This window comes from Thalassophryne amazonica, chromosome 13, assembly GCF_902500255.1.
Source record: "Thalassophryne amazonica chromosome 13, fThaAma1.1, whole genome shotgun sequence".
Lineage (NCBI taxonomy): Eukaryota > Metazoa > Chordata > Actinopteri > Batrachoidiformes > Batrachoididae > Thalassophryne > Thalassophryne amazonica.
The window spans coordinates 6140355-6154197 of record NC_047115.1 but is presented as its reverse complement, the minus strand read 5'-3'; the positions used below and the strand labels follow the sequence as shown (position 1 = coordinate 6154197).

The window sequence follows — 13843 nt, the reverse complement described above, 5'->3', positions numbered from 1 at the left end:
CTTCCATTCCAGCTTATTAATTAATCAAAAACCCAGACAGAGCTTTAATTCATTTGAAAGCTTGACTCTTAGTCTTGTGCATCCAAATTGGAAGTCCCAAAAACCAGTTTTATTTGTTATTATCTATCGTCCACCTGGTCGTTACTGTGAGTTTCTCTGTGAATTTTCAGACCTTTTGTCTGACTTAGTGCTTAGCTCAGATAAGATAATTATAGTGGGCGATTTTGACATCCACACAGATGCTGAGAATGACAGCCTCAACACTGCATTTAATCTATTATTAGACTCTATTGGCTTTGCTCAAAATGTAAATGAGTCCACCCACCACTTTAATCATATCTTAGATCTTGTTCTGACTTATGGTATGGAAATAGAAGACTTAACAGTATTCCCTGAAAACTCCCTTCTGTCTGATCATTTCTTAATAACATTTACATTTACTCTGATGGACTACCCAGCAGTGGGGAATAAGTTTCATTACACTAGAAGTCTTTCAGAAAGCGCTGTAACTAGGTTTAAGGATATGATTCCTTCTTTATGTTCTCTAATGCCATATACCAACACAGTGCAGAGTAGCTACCTAAACTCTGTAAGTGAGATAGAGTATCTCGTCAATAGTTTTACATCCTCATTGAAGACAACTTTGGATGCTGTAGCTCCTCTGAAAAAGAGAGCTTTAAATCAGAAGTGCCTGACTCCGTGGTATAACTCACAAACTCGTAGCTTAAAGCAGATAACCCGTAAGTTGGAGAGGAAATGGCGTCTCACTAATTTAGAAGATCTTCACTTAGCCTGGAAAAAGAGTCTGTTGCTCTATAAAAAAGGACTCCGTAAAGCTAGGACATCTTTCTACACATCACTAATTGAAGAAAATAAGAACAACCCCAGGTTTCTTTTCAGCACTGTAGCCAGGCTGACAAAGAGTCAGAGCTCTATTGAGCTGAGTATTCCATTAACTTTAACTAGTAATGACTTCATGACTTTCTTTGCTAACAAAATTTTAACTATTAGAGAAAAAATTACTCATAACCATCCCAAAGACGTATCGTTATCTTTGGCTGCTTTCAGTGATGCCGGTATTTGGTTAGACTCTTTCTCTCCGATTGTTCTGAGTTATTTTCATTAGTTACTTCATCCAAACCATCAACATGTTTATTAGACCCCAGTCCTACCAGGCTGCTCAAGGAAGCCCTACCATTATTTAATGCTTCGATCTTAAATATGATCAATCTATCTTTGTTAGTTGGCTATGTACCACAGGCTTTTAAGGTGGCAGTAATTAAACCATTACTTAAAAAGCCATCACTTGACCCAGCTATCTTAGCTAATTATAGGCCAATCTCCAACCTTCCTTTTCTCTCAAAAATTCTTGAAAGGGTAGTTGTAAAACAGCTAACTGATCATCTGCAGAGGAATGGTCTATTTGAAGAGTTTCAGTCAGGTTTTAGAATTCATCATAGTACAGAAACAGCATTAGTGAAGGTTACAAATGATCTTCTTATGGCCTCGGACAGTGGACTCATCTCTGTGCTTGTTCTGTTAGACCTCAGTGCTGCTTTTGATACTGTTGACCATAAAATTTTATTACAGAGATTAGAGCATGCCATAGGTATTAAAGGCACTGCGCTGCGGTGGTTTGAATCATATTTGTCTAATAGATTACAATTTGTTCATGTAAATGGGGAATCTTCTTCACAGACTAAAGTTAATTATGGAGTTCCACAAGGTTCTGTGCTAGGACCAATTTTATTCACTTTATACATGCTTCCCTTAGGCAGTATTATTAGACGGTATTGCTTAAATTTTCATTGTTACGCAGATGATACCCAGCTTTATCTATCCATGAAGCCAGAGGACACACACCAATTAGCTAAACTGCAGGATTGTCTTACAGACATAAAGACATGGATGACCTCTAATTTCCTGCTTTTAAACTCAGATAAAACTGAAGTTATTGTACTTGGCCCCACAAATCTTAGAAACATGGTGTCTAACCAGATCCTTACTCTGGATGGCATTACCCTGACCTCTAGTAATACTGTGAGAAATCTTGGAGTCATTTTTGATCAGGATATGTCATTCAAAGCGCATATTAAACAAATATGTAGGACTGCTTTTTTGCATTTACGCAATATCTCTAAAATCAGAAAGGTCTTGTCTCAGAGTGATGCTGAAAAACTAATTCATGCATTTATTTCCTCTAGGCTGGACTATTGTAATTCATTATTATCAGGTTGTCCTAAAAGTTCCATAAAAAGCCTTCAGTTAATTCAAAATGCTGCAGCTAGAGTACTGACGGGGACTAGAAGGAGAGAGCATATCTCACCCATATTGGCCTCTCTTCATTGGCTTCCTGTTAATTCTAGAATAGAATTTAAAATTCTTCTTCTTACTTATAAGGTTTTGAATAATCAGGTCCCATCTTATCTTAGGGACCTCGTAGTACCATATCACCCCAATAGAGCGCTTCGCTCTCAGACTGCAGGCTTACTTGTCGTTCCTAGGGTTTGTAAGAGTTGAATGGGAGACAGAGCCTTCAGCTTTCAGGCTCCTCTCCTGTGGAACCAGCTCCCAATTCAGATTAGGGAGACAGACACCCTCTCTACTTTTAAGATTAGGCTTAAAACTTTCCTTTTTGCTAAAGCTTATAGTTAGGGCTGGATCAGGTGACCCTGAACCATCCCTTAGTTATGCTGCTATAGACGTAGACTGCTGGGGGGTTCCCATGATGCACTGTTTCTTTCTCTTTTTGCTCTGTATGCACCACTCTGCATTTAATCATTAGTGATCGATCTCTGCTCCCCTCCACAGCATGTCTTTTTCCTGGTTCTCTCCCTCAGCCCCAACCAGTCCCAGCAGAAGACTGCCCCTCCCTGAGCCTGGTTCTGCTGGAGGTTTCTTCCTGTTAAAAGGGAGTTTTTCCTTCCCACTGTAGCCAAGTGCTTGCTCACAGGGGGTCGTTTTGACCGTTGGGGTTTTACATAATTATTGTATGGCCTTGCCTTACAATATAAAGCGCCTTGGGGCAACTGTTTGTTGTGATTTGGCGCTATATAAAAAAAATTGATTGATTGATTGATTGATTTGAATCACGTGTGATTACATCAGACATGCTTGAACCCTCGTGGGCATGCGAGAGTTTTTTCACGCCTGTCGGTTACGTCATTCGCCTGTGGGCAGTCTTTAAGTGAGGAGTGGCCCACCCTCTCGTTGTTTTTTTCATTGTTTAGGAATAGCTCAGAGACTGCTGCTTTGTTTGATAAAAATTTTTTCAAAACTGTAAGGCACAACTGAGTGGACACCATTCGATAAATTCAGCTGGTTTTCGGTAAACATTTTAACGGCTGATGAGAGATCTTGGTCTGGTAGTGTCGCCGTAAGGACGGCCCACGGTGCCTGACGGCGATCTGCGCTTCGAGGCGGCAGCGTCTCACCGTTTCAAGTTGAAAACTTCCACATTTCAGGCTCTGTTGATGCAGGAAGTCGTCAGAGAACAGAGCACTTTCAGAAGAAGTCGGCATGGGGAGTTTATTCGGACATTCCATTGTTAACGGACATTTTGTAATGAAAGAACGTGCGGGCAGAGTCGCGTGTCAGGCTGGACCCGACCGCGGGGGGTCGCGACAGGAAAAACACCTCCGTTGGAAACCTTAACGGGCAAGTTGGAACATGCCCAAGCTGTTAAACAATTTCTCAGTTACTCACTTGTTGAAAGCCATCAAAAGCCGCCTGAATTTTACAAATGGTTTTCAACACGGAGGTGTTTTTCCTGTGGCGGCGCACACAGACTTGCCGAGTCGTCACGGAAACGACTTGGCGAATTTGCGCGCACGTCATTCAAATCCATATAGTTAAAAAAGAAATAAATAAAAGGGTCGGTTTATTATCTAATAGACCACGTATATATATATATATATATATATATATATATATATATATATATATATATATATATATATACCCATCCATCCATCCATTTTCTTCCGCTTTATCCGGAGTCGGGTCGCGGGGGCAGCAGCTCAAGCAAAGCCGCCCAGAACTCCCAATCCACACACACCTGCCCCAGCTCCTCCAGGGGAACCCCAAGGCCTTCCCAAGCCAGCCGAGAGATGTAGTCCCTCCAGCGTGTCCTGGGTCTTCCCCGGGGCCTCCTCCCAGTGGGACGTGCCCGGAACACCTCTCCAGTGAGGCGTCCAGGGGGCATCCGGAAAAGATGCCCGAGCCACCTCAACTGACTCCTTTCGACGTGGAGGAACAGCGACTCGACTCCGAGCTCCTCCCGAGTGACCAAGCTCCTCACCCTATCTCTAAGGGAGCGCCCAGCCACCCTGCGGAGGAACCTCATATCGGCCGCTTGTACTCGCGATCTCGTTCTTTTGGTCATGAGCCAAATCTCATGACCATAGGTGAGGATCGGAACGTAGATCGATCGGTAATTGAGAGCTTTGCCCCCCTACTAAGCTCTCTCTTCACCACAACGGTCCGATACAGCGACCGCATCACTGCAGATGCTGCACCGATTCGTCTATCAATCTCACGCTCCATCCGTCCCTCACTCGTGAACAAGACCCCAAGATACTTAAACTCCTCCACTTGAGGCAAGGACACCCCACCGACCTGAAGAGGGCAAAGCACCATTTTCCGGTCGAGAACCATGGCCTCGGAAATGGAGGTGCTGATTTTCATCCCGGACGCTTCACACTCGGCTGCAAACCGCCCCAGTGCACGCTGAAGGTCCTGATTTGACGAAGCCAACAGAACCACATTGTCCGCAAACAGCAGAGATGAGATTCTGTGGTTACCAAACCAGACCCCCTCTACAGCCTGGCTGCGCCTAGAAATTCTGTCCATAAAAATAATGAACAGAACCGGTGACAAAGGGCAGCCCTGGCGGAGGCCAACGTGCACTGGAAACAGGTTTGACTTACTACCGGCAATGCGAACCAAGCTCCTGCTGCGGTCGTACAGGGACCGGATAGCCCTTAGCAAAGGACCCCGGACCCCGTACTCCCGGAGCACTCCCCACAGGGTGCCCCGAGGGACACGGTCGAACGCCTTCTCCAGATCCACAAAACACATGTGGACTGGTTGGGCGAACTCCCATGAACCCTCGAGCACCTGATGGAGCGTGTAGAGCTGGTCCAGTGTGCCGCGACCAGGACGAAAACCACACTGCTCCTCCTGAATCCGAGGTTCGACCATCGGTCGAATTCTCCTCTCCAGTACTCTGGAATAGACCTTACCGGGGAGGCTATATATATATATATATATATATATATATATATATATATATATATATATATATATATATATATATTCGATAACAGATAATGAGATAACTGAAAACATAAAACAATAAACCACCCAAAAATGTATCGGAAGTTACAGAGACACCCCGAGACCCAGACAATGAGACCACACTTTTTTATTTCAACATTCGGCCCTTGCTGGAAGCTCTAGTTTATTAAAGCCCTCCCAACACAGAGGCACCCTGAGAACAGCCGTAAAGCCAGCTCTCTGTCAATGACAAAGCTCCGGTCATGCGGAGGTCTTGAAAAATAAAGTCATATTGAGTTATGGTGTTGATTTATAAATAACATTAATACCGATAGAATAACTCCATTAATGTCAATTCTGTCATTTGTACAAAGTTAAAATATAACATATCTTTTAATGTTGAATAATGCACTAATTCTGACGTTTTGTAACAAAGAGACAGATCGCAAAGGATTCTGGGTAAACGTGCCTCTGCTAAACACTGATTGGTTCAGTCATTCATTATGTAAACCAACATGTTAATGTGACTTCTGTCGTGTGTTGGTGTTTAAATGTGCTTTTGTAAAATATTCCATTTTTTTTTGTAAAAACAGGCATTTTTACGGAGCCCTGGAAGTGTCATTGCAAAAATTTTTGCATGTGGAGAGAATGTGCGCATGTGTTGTAAAACATGCTTTACAGTGTGTGAGATGATTTTTCATGCAGGAATTTTTTGGACCAAGTTTCAGGTTAATCGTGCGTCCTACATCGTGTAGTGTTCATGGAGTATCAAGCTGCGGTCAACATCTGACAACCACCTCCTGATCGCCGATCGTATGGTCGAATGAGAATCAAACCTGTTTGATATATTATTGTCGGCCGTCGTGAGGGTTTCCTGCTGCTGAAAGCTACAAGCAGCATCCAACCATTCACACTGTGCCTGTGCAAACACTGCAGAGCTGTCTTGTAATAATATTATTATCATTATTTTGCAGTTTTGTTTTTAAACTTCATTTGCAAAAAAAACAAAAACAAAAAGCCATTTGCAAAGCAAAACAGTTGATTTGACAATCATCTGACATAACTGGGGTCAAAATAAGTAGAACACTGCCATCTACTGGTTCCCAGACACTGCCATGAACACTACTGGCCAGTAGATGCTAGATGGCAGTAGAGGCTTTCAAAACAAATTCTAGATAATCCCTGTCTGCTCACATTTAAAATCCGTGGAATTTAACAAACGCAATTAAAAAAAATCAACATCTATAAACGCAGAGAATATATTCAAGAGAGTTTTAGGCACTAGAGTTTAATGCTGTTGTCTGTGGCGCCTGAACAGAGTGTCTGAAATGCATTTGTCCTGTCGTGACGTACTGAGATTACATCATCCTACCCAAAAATGCACTGCGGGGCAGAGCATGTGCTCACAAAACCTTAAAAATTAGCACATTACTTTAAAACTAAAACATATATCTGATATTTTTACTTTATGAAACTTCAGACATGACAGTATTTGGAGATCATGTCGGAAAGTGGAGCAGTTGTGGAAATCTACAAAGCTCCAGGTCCACCTCCTTCATTTAAAGGAGCTTTTAAATCTCTTTTAATAATATGGTGAAAGATGCGAGGGCTGCTTATTTTTCCACTTTAATTTCTAACAGCTGACGGAATCCAAAAATTTTGTTGGACACATTCAGAGACATTGTTACACCTTCATCTCCTGCTGCTATCATTCAGTCAAATGAAGACTGTGACAATTTTTTGTCCTTTTTTATCAGCAAAATTTGTGATATCAGGGCAAATATTAATCCCTCTCTTTCTTCTTCTGTTCCCTATCTTACCCGGCCATCAGTTCTGGATAGTTTTAAACCTGTATCACTGAAAGAGCTCACTGGTCTGGTGGACAGATTGAAACCTTCCTCCTGCCCACTTGATATTGTCCCTACCTCCTTTCCATTCTATTGGCCCGGTTGTCTTATTGATAATAAATAGATCACTGCTTTCCGGCTATGTCCCTCAGTATTTTAAACAGGCAGTTATTCACCCTCTTTTAAAAAAGCCTAATGCTGATCCTTCACTCCTTCAAAATTTTAGACCAATTTCAAAGTTGCCTTTTATTTCCAAAGTCTTAGAGAAAGTGGTGGCCAAACAGCTTAATGAGGTTTTAGCTGAACATAATATTCTTGATAAATTCCAGTCTGGGTTACGCCACTTGCACTCTACAGAAACTGCCCTTCTCAGAGTTTCAAATGATATTTTAATGCGCAGAGATGCAGGTGAATATTCTGTGCTTGTCCTTTTGGATCTCTCTGCAGCTTTTGACACAGTGGATCATGGAGTCTTAGTTGAGAGACTAAGGACTTGGGTGGGCATTTCTGGGTCTGCTCTGGACTGGTTTTTGTCTTATCTTTCACACAGGACTTTCACTGTTGCTGCTGGTAAATTTATGTCCTCCTCTGCCACGCCATCCTGTGGTGTGCCTCAGGGTTCTGTTCTGGGACCTATATTGTTTGCTCTATATTTGCTCCCACTTGGTCATGTCTCGAGTAGTTTTAAAGATGTCTCCTACCACTGTTATGCGGATGACATCCAGCTGTACATCTCATTCACTCCTCAAACAGTCTCTAGGGTATCTGCTCTTCAGAACTGTGTTGAGGTTATTGGTGACTGGATGGCGGCCAACTACTTGTCCTTAAATATAGCAAAGACTGAGGTCCTTGTTTGTGCCCCTGACGAGTTTGTTCCCACTGTGGTTGGGAATCTTGGTTCTCTGGCCCCTTTTGTTTGCTCAGCAGTGAGGAACTTGGGTGTTACGTTCGATCACTCCCTCAATTTTGATGCGTATGTTACTCGCCTGGCACAGTCTTGTTTTTTCCATTTGCGCAATATTGCCCGTCTGCACAGCATTGTGTCTCGGGCGGAGATGGAGATGATCATTCATGCATTTGTGCCATCACGTTTGGATTACTGTAACTCTCTATTTTTTAGCCTTAGCAAGTCCTCTTTGGACCGCTTAGAAATGGTTCAGAATGCAGCTGCGAGGCTGCTGACGAGGTCATCAAAGAGGTCACATATAAACCCAATCCTCTCCTCCTTGCACTGGCTCCCCATCCATTTCAGACTCCAATTAAAAATTCTACTACTGACTTTTAGAGCTCTGCATGGTCAAATGCCATCTTATATCACCGAGCTATTACATCCATATGTGACAAGTAGGTCTCTGAGGTCTTCGGACCTGGGCCTATTGGTTGTGCCTAGGACAAGACTGAAGACCAGGGGAGACTGTGCTTTCAAGGTGGTGGCACCTAAAATGTGGAATGCATTGCCTTTGGATCTACGCTCCGTGGACTCTGTTGAAACATTTAAAGTGAAGCTAAAGAACCTTTTGTATAGGCTGGCTTTTACCTAGTTTTTATGGTTTTATGTTTCTGCTGTTTTTAATTTCTCTGTTCTTATGTGAAGCACTTTGTGATTTCTATCTTGAAAGGTGTTATATAAATAAACCTTACTTACTTACTTAAAGGAAATGTTTTTTTTCTTTTTCCTTTTGGGGCTGTTTTTCCTTTGTTTGCAGAGGATTGAGATGCTTTTTATACAAGCACTTCTCTTCTGTTTGCAAAGGTTATAACTATGCGTCTGTTACAAAACTTTTAACAGCTGGGTGCTGAACTAATTTTAAAAATGCTTGTCACTGTTCAGCTTTGTTTAGGGGATTATCGGAAGTGTGCCCACCACTATATATATATATATATATACATATATATATATATATATATATACATATATATACACAGACACACAAGGTAGTGTTCAGAATAATAGTAGTGTTATGTGACTAAAAAGATTAATCCAGGTTTTGAGTATATTTCTTATTGTTACATGGGAAACAAGATACCAGTAGATTCTCACAAATCCAACAAGACCAAGCATTCATGATATGCACACTCTTATGGCTATGAAATTGGGCTATTAGTAAAAAAAAGTAGAAAAGGGGGTGTTCACAATAATAGTAGTGTGGCATTCAGTCAGTGAGTTTGTCAATTCTGTGGAACAAACAGGTGTGAATCAGGTGTCCCCTATTTAAGGATGAAGCCAGCATCTGTTGAACATGCTTTTCTCTTTGAAAGCCTGAGGAAAATGGGACGTTCAAGACATTGTTCAGAAGAACAGCGTAGTTTGATTAAAAAGTTGATTGGAGAGGGGAAAACGTATACGCAGGTGCAAAAAATTATAGGCTGTTCATCTACAATGATCTCCAACGCTTTAAAATGGCCAAAAAAAAAAAAAAACAGACGTGTGGAAGAAAAAAGAAAAACATCAAAATGGATAGAAGAATAACCAGAATGGCAAAGGCTCACCCATTGATCAGCACCAGGATGATCAAAGACAGTCTGGAGTTACCTGTAAGTGCTGTGACAGTTAGAAGACGCCTGTGTGAAGCTAATTTATTTGCAAGAATTCCCCGCAAAGTCCCTCTGTTTAATAAAAGAAGTGCAGAAGAGGTTACAATTTGCCAATGAACACATCAACTGGCCTAAAGAGAAATGGAGGAATATTTTGTAGACTGATGAGAGTAAAATTGTTCTTTTTGGGTCCAAGGGCCACAGACAGTTTGTGAGATGACCCCCAAACTCTGAATTCAAGCCACAGTGAAGACAGTGAAGCATGGTGGTGCAAGCATCATGATATGGGCATGTTTCTTCTACTATGGTGTTGGGCCTATATATCGCATACCAGGTATCATGGATCAGTTTGGATATGTCAAAATACTTGAAGAGGTCATGTTGCCTTATGCTGAAGAGGACATGTCCTTGAAATGGGTGTTTCAACAAGACAATGACCCCAAGCACACTAGTAAACCAGCAAAATCTTGGTTCCAAACCAATCAATCAATCAATCAATTTTTTTTATATAGCGCCAAATCACAACAAACAGTTGCCCCAAGGCGCTTTATATTGTAAGGCAAGGCCATACAATAATTATGTAAAACCCCAACGGTCAAAATGACCCCCTGTGAGCAAGCACTTGGCTACAGTGGGAAGGAAAAACTCCCTTTTAACAGGAAGAAACCTCCAGCAGAACCAGGCTCAGGGAGGGGCAGTCTTCTGCTGGGACTGGTTGGGGCTGAGGGAGAGAACCAGGAAAAAGACATGCTGTGGAGGGGAGCAGAGATCGATCACTAATGATTAAATGCAGAGTGGTGCATACAGAGCAAAAAGAGAAAGAAACAGTGCATCATGGGAACCCCCCAGCAGTCTACATCTATAGCAGCATAACTAAGGGATGGTTCAGGGTCACCTGATCCAGCCCTAACTATAAGCTTTAGCAAAAAGGAAAGTTTTAAGCCTAATCTTAAAAGTAGAGAGGGTGTCTGTCTCCCTGATCTGAATTGGGAGCTGGTTCCACAGGAGAGGAGCCTGAACGCTGAAGAAACAAAATTAATGCCTCGCAGATGTGCAGAAATCATGAAAAACTGTGGTTATACAACTAAATACTAGCTTAGTGATTCACAGGATTGATAAAAAGCAGTTTGAACATAACAGTTTTGAGTTTGTAGCATGAACAGCAGATGCTACTACAACCCCTGGCAATTATGGAATCACCGGCCTCGGAGGATGTTCATTCAGTTGTTTAATTTTGTAGAAAAAAGCAGATCACAGACATGACACAAAACTAAAGTCATTTCAAATGGCAACTTTCTGGCTTTAAGAAACACTATAAGAAATCAGGAAAAATAATTGTGGCAGTCAGTAACGGTTACTTTTTTAGACCAAGCAGAGGGAAAAAAATATGGACTCACTCAATTCTGAGGAATAAATTATGGAATCACCCTGTAAATTTTCATCCCCAGAACTAACACCTGCATCAAATCAGATCTGCTTGTTAGTCTGCATCTAAAAAGGAGTGATCACACCTTGGAGAGCTGTTGCACCGAGTGGACTGACATGAATCATGGCTCCAACACGAGAGATGTCAATTGAAACAAAGGAGAGGATTATCAAACTCTTAAAAGAGGGTAAATCATCATGCAATGTTGCAAAAGATGTCGGTTGTTCACAGTCAGCTGTGTCTAAACTCTGGACCAAATACAAACAACATGGGAAGGTTGTTAAAGGCAAACATACTGATAGACCAAGGAAGACATCAAAGCGTCAAGACAGAAAACCTAAAGCAATATGTCTCAAAAATCGAAAATGCACAGCAAAACAAATGAGGAACGAATGAGAGGAAACTGGAGTCAACGTCTGTGACTGAACTGTAAGAAACCGCCTAAAGGAAATGGGATTTACATACAGAAAAGCTAAACGAAAGCCATCATTAACACCTAAACAGAAAAAAACAAGGTTACAATGGGCTAAGGAAAAGCAATCGTGGACTGTGGATGACTGGATGAAAGTCATATTCAGTGATGAATCTCGAATCTGCATTGGGCAAGGTGATGATGCTGGAACTTTTGTTTGGTGCCGTTCCAATGAGATTTATAAAGATGACTGCCTGAAGAGAACATGTAAATTTCCACAGTCATTGATGATATGGGGCTGCATGTCAGGTAAAGGCACTGGGGAGATGGCTGTCATTACATCATCAATAAATGCACAAGTTTACGTTGATATTTTGTACACTTTTCTTATCCCATCAATTGAAAGGATGTTTGGGGATGATGAAATCATTTTTCAAGATGATAATGCATCTTGCCATAGAGCAAAAACTGTGAAAACATTCCTTGCAAAAAGACACATAGGGTCAATGTCATGGCGTGCAAACAGTCCAGATCTTAATCCAATTGAAAATCTTTGGTGGAAGTTGAAGAAAATGGTCCATGACAAGGCTCCAACCTGCAAAGCTGATCTGGCAACAGCAATCAGAGAAAGTTGGAGCCAGATTGATGAAGAGTACTGTTTGTCACTCATTAAGTCCATGCCTCAGAGACTGCAAGCTGTTATACAAGCCAGAGGTGGTGCAACAAAATACTAGTGATGTGTTGGAGCGTTCTTTTGTTTTTCATGTTTCCATAATTTTTTCCTCAGAATTGAGTGATTCCATATTTTTTCCCCCTGCTTGGTCTAAAAAAGTAACCGTTACTGACTGCCACAATTATTTTTCCTGATTTCTTGTAGTGTTTCTTAAAGCCAGAAAGTTGCCATTTGAAATTACTTTAGTTTTGTGTCATGTCTGTGATCTGCTTTTTTCTACAAAATTAAACAACTGATTGAACATCCTCCGAGGCCGGTGATTCCATAATTTTTGCCAGGGGTTGTATTATTGTGAACACCCCCTTTTCTACTTTTTTTTACTAATAGCCGAATTTCATAGCCTTAACAGTGTGCATATCATGAATGCTTGGTCTTGTTGGATTTGTGAGAATCTACTGGTACCTTGTTTCCCATGTAACAATAAGAAATATACTCAAAACCTGGATTAATCTTTTTAGTCACATAGCACTACTATGATTCTGAACACTACTGTATGTGTAAACGCAACATGCTTGACAGGTAAGAAGGTTTTTGTCTGTGCTTTTGTTGAGGTGCCATCCTCAGAGAGAGACCTGGTCAGTATTTGCAAAAAGCAACTGGTTAATTTATTTTTTTTTAAAAAGTCACATCAGGCACACTGCTGTTCTGTTTTTAGCTGCTGTTGTCTGGGCAGTAACAGCCAGAACACAGACTCTGAAAGAATGCTAACTGTAAATACGTTAAACTCACCGCAGGTGTGCTGTGATTCTTCGTTGTGTTGCCACTACGAGACACAATGACACGACGTGAACTGTTTTTTTTTTCCCCATAATTTAAAGCACTTGGAGTTTCTGCACAAAAGAGTAGACTAGCTGATCATCACATCCAGTGATCATATAGCAAAAAAACAGGGGGACTGGATTAGCGGTACATGTACTAAATGTCTTATACCGGTGCTTTGCTCATACCCTGACCTGGTATAGATCAATAGGAGGTACACAGGTCATCATCACCGATGGCCACAAGATGGCAGAGTCTACATACTGCTCTTGTATACAACTACTGGTCTGAATGAGGTACTGTCTGATCCACACTTACTCATCTTCCGGAGCAGAATGTAGCGGTAATGGACGATTAAGCTGAACATCAAATGCCATAAAATGAGAACATTATCTGAATAAGGAGGGCACACTGGGTCTTACAGAATAAGTTAAACTGACAAATCATGCTCTCAAAATAAAAGACCACGCTCTTGCAGAGAGACAGGCAATAACCTTCTTACTACTCAGCACTTGTTTGCCATTTGTGCGACAGCCAGACCTTCAATGAGGAGGATGGCTAGGCTAAGAAAAAGCTAACTGCAATGTAAATTAAAGCTGTATATCGGAATTTTAAAAAGTTCAGTTACATTTAGCGAGGTAAGCGAGCTCATTTAGCTCTGCTTTGAATTTTTTGTTGGTTCAATGGAATTTACTCATGAGATCTTTGTGCGCCATACAATAACATTAGTTAGCATCTGCTTGCTAAGGAGATGTCTGTGTTATAGAATAATAATGTGCCATTTAAATAAATTGTGCTTCTTGTTGCATGAAGTGTGGTACGATGTTTCAAAATAAACTTGATTTATACACTGA

General features: G+C 41.3%; 1 protein-coding gene across 1 annotated transcript in view; it reads right to left on the bottom strand.

The window, feature by feature from the left end:
- kif20ba (kinesin family member 20Ba) overlaps positions 1 to 13843 on the bottom strand; it is a 128385-nt gene that overhangs the window by 49706 nt on the left and 64836 nt on the right. The gene's annotated exons all lie outside the window — the stretch shown is intronic.